Raw genomic sequence first — 12,454 nt, 5'->3', positions numbered from 1 at the left:
ATTAAATAGTTCACAGTAATTAGTTCTTTTTTCACAGTAATTTACATTAAATAGTTCACAGTAATTAGTTATAATTTCACAGTAATTTACAGTAGATAAATCACAGCTAATTACAATTAAAGTATGAATGCCAGACAGCAATAGAACAAGCAACATGTAGCTACACTGTTAATAATTACCAGGGTTTCACAATATTTACCAGTAAATTATTATTATTATTGTTATATTGTTATATTGTTATATTTGACAGTAAATTACTGTGAAATCACTTCACAGGTGCTAAATGTGATGTTCCCAATATAATACTGTAATTTCAAATGTCACTGTTATTTACTGTGATATTTGCATTACAAGGATTTCACAACATGTTAGTGTACTTTTCCCCAGTAAAATACTGTAATCAGACCATTTTGTGTGAAAACACAGTAAATTACATTAACGCACTGCATTCTGGGAGATCCCGCAACTTTTAACTGTCAATCAGCAGCAGATATTCTGCCATTTGCCGCCAAGTGAAGACAGAGGAGGAAGAAACTTCGATGATAAGCTAAGTCCCTCTCAGTTTTAGCATTAATAAGTGGTTAATCTTAAATTCAGGCGGTTAAATGTGTTGGCAATTAGTCAGAAAATATGTGTTAATTTTTTCCATTTTCCCCCCAATTTTTTATGATAATTGAAATGTGTCTAAAGCCTAAATTATGGTATTATTACAAATATTATTACAAATATTGTTGACCTTATGTGGTGGATTTTCTACGGTTATTTTAGCTCGACTTTTTGATGTGAGGCACAAGTTATTGGATTGATAGCAGGGGCGGAGTGGGGCACTAATAGCCACCGGGAGAATCCTCCCCGCCCCCCCCCCCCCCCAAATCAATGATATAATTATAATTAAGAAAATAAAAAATTGTAAAATAGGCCACAGTTCCGCTCTGTGCGGAAGAGAATTGGCGCTCCGAGAATTGGCGCACTTCCTTACAAGACCGGTAAACATAGCAACGCCGGTAAACAAAAGCACTTTGATTCTGGCTGTAGTGCTTCCCTTACTACAGCCATCTACAGCTTTTGGCCGTGATATTATCTATACAATTATATTATACTATTATATATAGAACGTTATAAGACGCTGTCACGAGACGCTGTCAACGCCTGAATAATGAAGAATTAAATGAAGTAAAAAAAAAAAATACAATAAAAAAACCATGAATGAGACATAGAGAGTAAGCAAGTGGTATATTTATTGGTTGGATGTTCCCAAGACATGCATTGTTTATTTCGGGGATTTTCACGGCGTCTTGACAGGAATAAATTATGCTCAGGGCCGGCTTGCAGATGCCTCGCGGCCGCTCTCAACTGTGGGTCGGTCCAACTGACTTCGCAGGCCGCTACACAATTGTGGGCCGGTCCACCTGACCTCGCAGGCTGGGCCAACTACGGTGCACATGCGCATTTCGACACTACCCCCCGGGGAGTCTGGGTATTCGTGATGCCGGTTGGGAAAAAGGGGTTTATTGCCTTTTGTCAATTTGTTTCTGTTAGGTTAAGTTGGGTCAACGGGTTTGGGGTCTTTATTGTTTGTGTGTTGTTTATTGTGCGTAGTGTTGCCGCCACCGTTACCGAGACTTGCATGTCCGTTGGTTGGGTGTGCGGTGCGCTGTGTGTTGCGGGTGTGTGTTAAATAAAGGCAGCTCTCGGGATCGTGCGGTGTATGAGGCACGAGAGTTGCGTCACCGATTAACCTGGGCTCCCTTCTCGTGCAGAACAAGTTTGACCATAATGTCAAACTTGTTCTGCACTTTGGTTTGCTGCATTTAGACAGCGATTCTCTGCTGCTGAACTAGCTACATGTTGCTTGTTCTATTGCTGTCTGGCATTCATACTTTTATTGTAATTAGCTGTGATTTATCTACTGTAAATTACTGTAAAAATAGAACAAATTGCTGTGAACTTTTTACTGTAAATTACTGTGAAAATAGAACAAATTACTGTGAACTATTTAATGCAAATTACGGTGAAAATAGAACTAATTACTGTGAACTATTTAATGTAAATTACTGTGAAAATAGAACAAATTACTGTGAACTATTTAGTGTAAATTACTGTGAAAATATGTACAGTTAATTACTGTGAACTATTTACTGTAAATTACTGTGAAACGATGTACAGTTAATTACTGTAACAGTACTGTGAAAGTAATGCAATTTATAGCCAGTAATTTACTGTAAATTTACAGTTTTTTTTTAACAGTGTAGTTCAGCCGCAGATAATCGCTGTCTAAATGCAGCAAACCAAAGTGCAGAACAAGTTTGACATTATGGTCAAACTTGTTCTGCACGAGAAGTAAATCAGGATTATGATAAAAATGATATCAGAGCCCTTAAGACCAAAATTGGTGCCGTCTGAAATTATACAAACATTTACCATCAATAGGTATTTTATGTATGTTTGAAATAATAAATGTGCTTATCTAACTATTGGAGATCTTAAAAGTCTTTTCATGGCTTATCATGCTATACCAGAAGAGAGAGAGAGAGAGAGAGAGAGAGAGAGAGAGAGAGAGAGAGAGAGAGAGAGAGAGAGAGGACTGTAATTGCCAGTGTGTGTGTGTGTGTGTGTGTGTGTGTGTGTGTGTGTGTGTGTGTGTGTGTGTGTGTGTGTGTGTGTGTGTGTGTGTGTGTGTGTGTGTGTGTGTGTGTGTGTGTGTTACGGGCACGCAGCCCGACGCTGAGGGAGGATGTCCTTTGTTTTTTCCCCGGCACAAAACGAGGTGTCCCGCGCCCGTTTTGTTTTCTACAACCGACACAGAGAGGCTGAGCCCGGGCACCCTACCCTCACCCCCGGGAGGAGGTCCTCCTGGGTGAAGGAGGACCAGAAGGTGTGGAGGTGTGTCAGTGTGTCTGAGGACCCTCCTCCACCTGGGGACACTCTGTAGAAGGACAGAGAGCCAGCAGGCCGGTCCAGATACACTCCTACTCTGGTGGAGCCAGCGGGGGGGAGAGGGAGGGCTGTCTCTCTACGGTTGTACCAGGCAGAGTAACCATCATCATAACAAAGAAGACTCCAGGACTTGTTGTTCCCTCCAAGCCAGCTGTCACCATCCCCTCCTCTCCTTGTGATTCCTCTGTATGTCACTCCTATCCAAACCCATCCTTCCCGCTCTACCTCCCAGTAACAGCGGCCAGTCAGAGCCTCTCTACCCAACACCTGGAGCTGGGAGTCAAATCTGTCTGGGTGATCCGGATACGACTGGTCCTCTTCAACCCAAGTCACCTTCCTGTTGTCCTCAGACAGAGAGAGTCCTCTGTGGGCCGTGTTGGGGTCCAGTGTGAGGTCACATGCATCTGAGGGAGAACCAGACATGATGAGCTGCTGAACCGCTCTTCATCCTCATCATCATCATCATCATTAGTACTGTTCTCCTGCGCTCTGTGTACATATACATAGATATGAACACATACATGCATATACATATGTACACATACATAGATACACACACCTCAACAATGACGTTATGAAAACATCAACAATAATATTATGAATACATCAACAACAAACATCTCTCCTTGGATCCAGGCTGCTCTTCTTCTTTTTATTCTCTTTCTTTTTGTGATCGCTCTCTCTTCTTCATCAGCCCCCTCCCCATCAGCCCCCCCCCTCACCAACCCCCCTCATCCCCCTCCCTCTCATCCCCCCCCCCCCCCATCCCCATCAGCCCCTCCCCCTCAGCCCCGTCACCCCCCCTTCCCCTTCCCCTCACTGCCCGGTCACACCCCTCCCCCTCCTCCCTCAGCTCCTTCACCCCCCCACCCCCACACTCCTCCCCCCTCAGCCCGGTCCCCCCCCCCCCCCCCCTCACCCCTAGTCCTCACCCTCAGCCCCCCCTCAGCCCCGTCACCCCCCCCCCCCCCCCCCCCCCCCCCCACCCCCTAGTCCTCCCCCTCAGCCCCCCCCCCTCAACCCCCTCTCTCTCACCCCTTCACCTCCCCCTCACCGGCCCCTAACCCGGTCACCCCCCCTCAGCCCCTTCACCCCCCCCCCCCTCCCCCTCACCCCTAGTCCTCCCCCTCAGCCCCTTCATCCCCCCACCCCCAAACTCCTCCCCCCTCAGCCCGGTCACCTCCCTCCCCCTCCCCCTCACCCCTAGTCCTCCCCCTCAGCCCCCTCACCTCCCTCCCCCTCCCCCCCCCCCCCCCCCCCCCCCCCCCCTCAGCCCGGTCACCCCCCTCCCCCTCACCCCTCAGCCCCTTCACCCCCCCCCCCCCCCCCCCCCCCTCACCCCTAGTCCTCCCCCTCAGCCCCTTCACCCCCCCACCACCACACTCCTCCCCCCTCAGCCCGGTCCCCCCCCCCCCTCACCCCTAGTCCTCCCCCTCAGACCCCCCTCAGCCCCGTCGCCCCCCCTCAATGTAACAATGTAATACCTGCTGGATTTTATGCAAGCAGGTTTAACTGTGATGGTGGACAGTATTAATATACGTAAGATACATGATGTCAGCCATCATCTTCATTCCCAGTAGGATGTGACCTCACTTCCTGCTGTGTGGATGGACTTTCCATCTCAATAGTGAGTGTGTGATGTGATGAATCAAACAGACACTTACACTTCTTTAGAGCTGGTTTCAGCCTCCACACTCCACCGTGCTCCACACTGGGGGGGAAACAAAGTGAGAGCAGCATGTTGAAACATTCACCTTCATCATCTGCTGTCTCATAACGTTCTACACAACATGAGTGACAGCTTCCTCTTCAAACCACTTCATCTAGCAGCATGAATCCTTGTAGGAGACTTTGTCCCTGAGGGGTGAGCTGTCCTCTCCATACCTGAGAGTGTCCAGTCTCCAGCGTGGATCCTCCAGTCCAGCAGAGAGCAGCGCAGCTCCAGAGTCTCCTGGGTGATTGTAGCTCAGGTCCAGCTCTCTCAGATGGGAGGGGTTGGAGCTCAGAGCTGAGGCCAGAGAAGCACAGCCTTCCTGTGTGACCAGGCAGCCAGACAAGCTACACACACACACACACACACACACACACACACACACACACACACACACACACACACACACACACACACACACACACACATACACACACCATTTATTGTATCTGGTTGAGAGCATTTTGTACTAAAGTAACCACATTTATAAAGTGTATTCATTCCATTTGGAGGACAAGCTTTATTGATACTTCATGGAGACAAAGTTGTGTCACCCTGAGAGTCTGAGAACAGGAAAAGGAAGAGGGGAGATTACATCATCACAGACAGCAGAAGTTCCTACACTTGAATGTGAAACAGGGTCTCAAACAAATGCTCCTTTCTCAATAGCTACAACTCAATGAGACATTGTTCAATTAGACTCTAACTGAACAATTACTAACAGTTTGACTCTAACAGTTAGAGTCAGGAGAATTCTGCTGTGTTTGGTACGCTAAGACCGTTTCTTCACAGGTTCCGACATTGTGTAGAACCAGGAAGTGTTTTGTCAGCAGGGAAAGAGCAACATAAATGTATCAGGCAGGAGCAGCACTTACTGGAACCCAGAATAGCCAGTTTGAAGAAGAGGGTGATAACTGACCTGAGAGTTTCCAGTGTACAGTGTGGACTCCCCAGTCCAGCAGAGAGCAGCCTCACTCCTGAATCCTGCAGATCATTGGTACTCAGGTCAAGCTCTCTCAGAATAGAGGAGTTGGAGCTGAGAACTGAGGCCAGAGCTTCACAGCATCTCTCTGACAGATGACAGCTATTCAGCCTTAAAACAAAATAAACATGTTTAAAATACAAGAATAACAAGAAACTGTGTTTAAAATAACAAATTTACTTTAAACATTATGAAAGAATTGTGTTGAAATGTTTCATTAGAGATGTTTTAATAACTTAACAAAAATATATTAGTCAATACATTAGATCCTTAACTTATTGTATATTGGGTGTAAAATGTTTGGTATTTAATAGTTGTTTTGTAGGGTTTTAAAAGCCATTTGTATATTAATATGACATTTATTGTAGTATATTGTGTATTGTATTGTAATACAAGTTATTAGTGCATCTAGGTGGTTTGTATGAGAAGTTTTAATCCAATATTATATACAGAGATGAGAGGAGAAAAATATCAGAGCGAGCAGTAAAACAGTTTGCGAGCACGAGAGCAAAGACAGCATTTGTGTGTGCAGGTGTGTCATTTGAGTTCTGCTTCATTTTACGTGCACGCTCAATGAATTGTTTCTGCCTCACAGGCTTATTGTTGCCCTCGCGATCAGAGAACTGCTGAGCGCAAGTGCAGTTAAAGTGTTTACAATAATGATTTGTGCACACGGATTTGTTAGTTGTTCGCCTGCACAAAGTCATGTTTGCTGGCGCCTTTTGTCAATGATATGCCGTCATAAACGTTGCAGGCCTGTATGGGCTAAGTGTTGCAACACAATAGACTCTTCACTCTTAAAACGTGCAAGAAAATGTCCCCTTACCATTATAGGGAGCGGAGAAGACTGAGGTTTCCGCCCACAACATCCCAGACACAAACAGAAACACCAATAAAACCGGCCCCACATACACTCTCTCCCGTACTCCTTTAACCGTCAAACAACTAAGAAGTAAATGTCTCAACATCATTTAGCTGGGCGATCTCTAGAGAGAATAACGCACTCTCCTCCTTTGTCTCTTCCCTCTCTCTCCTTTTTCCCGCTCACTAGTGACCTCTCACCTTTCCCCAGATGACCCTGAAGTCTCGATATCAACCAATCGTATTGGTTGAACCCAAATATCATCAATATAACCAAATGTACTGAGCAAGGTAAAAAAATAAAAATAATAGTGAGTTGACTTATATTAATAATGAAAAGATAATTATCGATGTATCCTCCATATCAACAATAATTTATTAAATACATAAAGAGCTTTTATAAGTTAGTCTCTTCACCCTGGTTAAACAATATTAAAAGTGTCTTTCTGAAACCTATTCATATGTGTGAATATATGTTTTGTACGTTTAATAATGAATACTGGACATATTAAGCTTTTAAAAATACATTTTGTTTGACTATTGCAGGTTTCAAATCCTTTTTATGAAAATGTTGCTGTTGTGGCTTTCAGGAGGTCTTAGGCATCCAACTAGGGGTCTCTGACCCTCCCAAGACCCCCTATATTTCACCCTGCTCTCAACCATCAACATCCTGTATACAGGGGACACTATCGTTATATTTTGGGTTTATAATTATAATTAAAGATTTGCAAGCATATGAATGGATTAGAATATCCACCTCAACAACAAGGGGTAGCCTTTATATGATATGAAAGTCATGAATGTGGTCATCACAGGTACTGAGATATAATTAAGCAATAGATCATGCAAGGCTGTGGTATGTGCTCATTATACCACTGTTAAGGGGCGTTGTCCGGCCCCGACGCGCAGCGGAAGGCCGGCGACCCCCTTCACTGACTGAAGTGATCTATTGCTTTTATACAACGGTTATTATTAAGGCAAAACGAAAGTCATAGACACACTACATTAAAAAGAAATACAAGAAAGTCAAAGTAGCTGTTTTATTAATGAATACAAAAAAGTAGTCCCTCCTGGCTGCCTTCAAAATGCACGACGGTGGCTATGCAACACACTTTAGCGTCCCTCCGAGAGAAGGCTCGGCTAGAGCGGTTCCCCGTCTATTTATCCTATGGAGCAGTTCACTCGCCGTGTGCCTAAGCTTTCGTTAGTCTCTCCATCGCCTTGCTCACTCCCGGAGTAACAACATTTACACCCTCTCCATCATTCAACATATTTTTTTCTTTGTAACTGTTACTACTTCCAGGCGCGGAGTGATATGCAAACTTTCACAAAATGATTGGGCGTCATAGCAGTTATGTATACGCTCCTTATACAACAGTTAGGAACCAATCAGATGGCTGGATTTAAGCCACCCGTTGTATAAGCTGAGTTATATAACTCTGGTAACTCTATAACACTTTGAACATTTATTTGTAACTGTTTTGCACATTGAGTAAAACTGACCTGAGAGTTTCCAGTGTACAGTGTGGACTCCCCAGTCCAGCAGAGAGCAGCTTCACTCCTGAATCCTACAGATCATTGATAGTCAGGTCCAGCTCTCTCAGACTACAGGAGTTGGAGCTGAGAACGGAGGCCAGAGCTTCACAGCATCTCTCTGACAGATGACAGCCATTGAGCCTTTACACACAATAAATAGAACATGTCAGGAACTGCGATCAAAACAACAGAAATGTTATTCCACAATGCAGAATGTTATTAGTTGACCAAAAATTACTAAATAATTAGATGTATACATTTTCATTATATATTCAAGGTATAATGTTAAATAGTTATTTAGGTGGGATTGAAAATGTTTTTTGAATTTATACTTCTTCTATATTCTAATAAATTATATGTTAATAGGACAAAAGAGATCTTTTGTGTAATATTATAACTAGTATGTTAATTATGTTATGAGTAGAATAGTAATACATGTTGTTATAAACCTACAGGGATTTTTTGCTTATTATTTTAACCTTATATTCTAGTTATATTTATATTGTGTTGTGTGTGTTAGGGCTGGGCGATAAAACGATAACGATATGTATCGCGATAGATACGTAATCAATATCAATAGAAAATGTGTTCGATAGAACGTTTCGATATTATTATTTTTATTTTTTATTATTTTTATTCCTCATTGTAAGAAACCGGAGCAAAAAGTCTACTTCTAGCTCCGCTTTGAACCAGAGGTTGCGAAGCAACGTTGGTTGAACTATTCAAGATGGCTGCGCCCAGTGTGACTTGAAGCATGAACTGTTTTCATTGTGCTTGGACCGCTTTGGTGGTTTAAATGGCCATTTCAATCACTCGTATTACTGCAATACCTTACTGCGTCCGTATGTCTGCCTATGGCCTATAGCCTACCTATTTTGTAGCGCCTGGTACTCTGCCAATGCTACCGCGACAACAGCTTCGACCGAGCGAAATAATAAGCTTGAAGTGTGGGCATGGCATCAGATCAGAGTCGGTTCGCAACGCACCAGCAACGTATCTGACATGCTAATAGCCAATCATGTAACAGTATCAAGTTTGGTTGCGCCATCTCATTGTCTCGTGTTCACAGAAACAGCGTGCTGTGGGATGTGAAAGATGAGTACCGCAACGAGCGAAGAAATAGTCGATAAAAATGGAAATGTCAGCTCGCCAGTATGGCAGTTCTTTTGGATTTTACAAGTCAGACCTTAGTCAGACTAATGTTGTCTGTAAATTATGCAAGACCATATTCCCCGGCAAGACTGGGAGTACAACAAACGTATTTTACCACCGTAGCCGCTCTCACCCTTTGGAGCACAGCCGTATCAAAAAAACGGCCAACAACATCGGCAAATGCAACGCCGCAAAAGCAGCAGCAGACCACCATGGAGAGGTACTCGGCATCAGTGCCTTATGACAAAGCATCCAAACGCTACAAAGACATAACCCAGGCCGTGGCATATCACATAGATATGGATAAGGATATGCTTCCGCTCTACCGGTGAGAAGCCCGGTGTTTCAGTTCAACTCGTTACCGGGTTAACTAGTGACCAGCCGAATGCGTCGCTTGTTGTCGTGGCTACGCCAGCTGTTGGAAATCGGGACCAGACACGTAGCTGTCCTTGCGAATGCCTCTTTGATTTGTTTTTCAATAAAATGAATAGTTTAGATGTTACAGATGTAAAGGTTAAGTCTACCTAAGTTTTACTTGAATTTCTTCTATGTTTACTAAACACTGCATATATTTTAAAAAAGAAATGTTATTCACCAGAGGGTGAACCTTTTTGCACTGAACTTGCAGTAAAAAATATATAGTAGATAGTTCTTCTCGGGTCTCAGGTTTCTATATGTTTACATTTTACACTTTGCACATGTTTTTGTAACACTTAATTTTTGTTAAGCACTTTATTATTGATAATTGTTAAGTTTTCATCGGGATGGTATTTATTTGAGTGTTTTCCATGGCTGTGTTGTTGACATTCATTTCCATTGTCTGCCTACAACCAAAAAACAGAATAGATGTAGATTTTCTGTAGATTTTCGGGAAACTCTTCCTCTCATCTGGGCGCTTTCAGCATTCTCTGTCAACGCTCGGTTTCGTCCTTCTACGCCCCCTCGCCCCCCTCCTGCCAACCCAACTCGGTTGTGATTGGTTACCTTCCTTGAAGCACGCGCGCAGGCAGATTTGGCATATGGGGGCGCGGCAGGAGTGCCTCTACGTAGATGATTTCCCGGAAATGTGAACAAGTGAATCGCAAACGTTGTCCCGAGTGTTTAGCGCTCTGCACAGCCACCCCAGTCTGTCAGCAGGGAATACGTCAAAATGCATGTACGTCATTATTTGAAACTTTGATATGGTTAAACATGACTATCAATCATTATAACAACGTTTATAGGTCATAAAAGTCGAAAAAGCATAATAGTTAAGATTAAAAAAAAAAAAAAAAAAAGTATATTTTTCTCCTGGTCCTTATTTTAAATAGGTCATACAAATTATCGATAATTATCGATATCGACCGATATGAAACACTTATATCGTGATACAGTTTTCAGCCATATCGCCCAGCCCTAGTGTGTGTAAAAATACATGTTATTAATGAACCTACAGAGATGTTTTAGAGGCTTTGACCACTGGCAGCAGCCTCTGAAGACCCTCCTCTGAAGCAGAGTATTTCTTCAGGTCAAACACGTCCAGCTCCTCTTCTGATGTCAGTAGGATGAAGGCCAGAGCTGACAGTTGAGCAGGAGAGAGAGATTCTCCGGAGAGACCTCCTGATGTCAGGTACTGTTCGATCTCCTTCACTAGAGAACGGTCGTTCAGCTCATTCAGACAGTGGAACAGATTGATGCTTCTCTCTGGAGAGAGATCTCCATCTATCTTCTCCTTGATGTAAGACACTGTTTTTGTATTGGTCAGTGAGCTAGTTCCTGTCTGTCCTAGCAGACCTCGTAGGACAATCTGATTGGTCTCCAGAGAGAGGCCCAGGAGGAAGCGGAGGAACAAGTCCAGTTGTCCATTCTCACTCTGTAAGGCCTTGTCCACAGCACTCTGGTAGAGGAGGAAAAGTTTATCTTCCCCAGAGGTGGGTGGTTCTTCTGAGAGCAGATTGACATCATCGTTGATGAAGGACAGAAAGACATAAAGGGCAGCCAGAAACTCCTGGAGGCTCAGATGGACAAAGCAGAACACCTTGTCCTGGTACAGCCCACACTCCTCTTTAAAGATCTTGGTGAACACTCCTGAGTACACTGAGGCTTCTTTGATATCGATGTGACACTCTGCCAGGTCTGCCTCGTAGAAGATCAGGTTACCTTTCTCCAGCTGGTTAAAAGCCAGTTTTCCCAAAGAAACAATAATCTTTCTGCTCTCTGGACCCCAGTATGGATCCGTTTCAGCTTTCCCATGATATTTCCTGTCCCCCTGTATCGACTGAACCCAAAGGAAGTAGCTGTACATCTGAGTCACGGTCTTGGGCATCTCTTTTATCTGGGATTTTTTTAAGATGTCCTCCAGAACTGAAGCAGTTATCCAACAGAAGACTGGGATGTGACACATGATGTGGAGGCTTCGTGATTTCTTGACGTGGGAGATGATTGTGCTGGCCAGCGTCTCCTCTCTGAATCTCTTCCTTAAGTACTCCTCCTTCTGTGGGTCGGTGAACCCTCTCACCTCTGTCACCATGTCAACACACTCAGCAGGGATCAGATTGGCTGCCGCAGGGCGTGTGGTTATCCAGATGCGAGCGGAGGGAAGCAGGTCGCCCCTGATGAGGTTTGTCAGCAGCACGTCCACCGAGGTGGACTTTCTGACATCAGTCCAGATCGGGTTTCTCTGGAAGTCCAGAGGAAGTCGACACTCATCCAGACCATCCAAGATGAAGACAACTTTGAACCGTTCATATCTGCAGATTCCTGCTTCTTTGGTCACAATAAAGAAGTGATGAAGAAGTTCCACCAAGCTATACTCTTTCTCTTTCAGTAAATTCAGCTCTCTGAAAGTTAAGAGAAATGTGAAGTGTATGTCATGGTTGGCTTTGCCTTCAGCCCAGTCCAGAGTGAACTTTTGTGTTAAGATGGTTTTACCAATGCCGGCCACTCCAGTTGTCATTATTGTTCTGAATGGTTGATCTCGTCCAGGTAAGGGTTTAAAGATGTCTTCACATTTGATTGGTGTTTCTTCCTTGGTTGGTTTCCTGGAAGCTGTTTCAATCAGTCTGACCTCATGTTCATTGTTGACCTCTCCACTGCCTCTCTCTGTGATGAAGATCTCTGTGTAGAAGTCATTCAGACCCATTTGATTTCCTGCTTTAGGGATTCCCTCAGACACACACATGAACTTCTTCTTCAAATGAGACTTGATTTTATGTTGGCACTCAACAGCAGCAGATCCTACATGAGAATGAACAGACAACATCAGATAGTGGATGGTGACATCAGGTGAAGCATGT

The 12,454-nt window shown here is 44.0% G+C and overlaps 1 pseudogene; it reads right to left on the bottom strand.

Annotated features, from left to right (window-relative positions):
- LOC115529300 (NACHT, LRR and PYD domains-containing protein 3-like) overlaps window positions 1–12,454 on the bottom strand; it is a 32,640-nt pseudogene that overhangs the window by 19,138 nt on the left and 1,048 nt on the right.

Source organism: Gadus morhua, chromosome 17 (assembly GCF_902167405.1).
Source record: "Gadus morhua chromosome 17, gadMor3.0, whole genome shotgun sequence".
NCBI classification, from domain to species: Eukaryota; Metazoa; Chordata; class Actinopteri; order Gadiformes; family Gadidae; genus Gadus; species Gadus morhua.
This window is presented reverse-complemented; position numbering and strand designations above follow the sequence as displayed.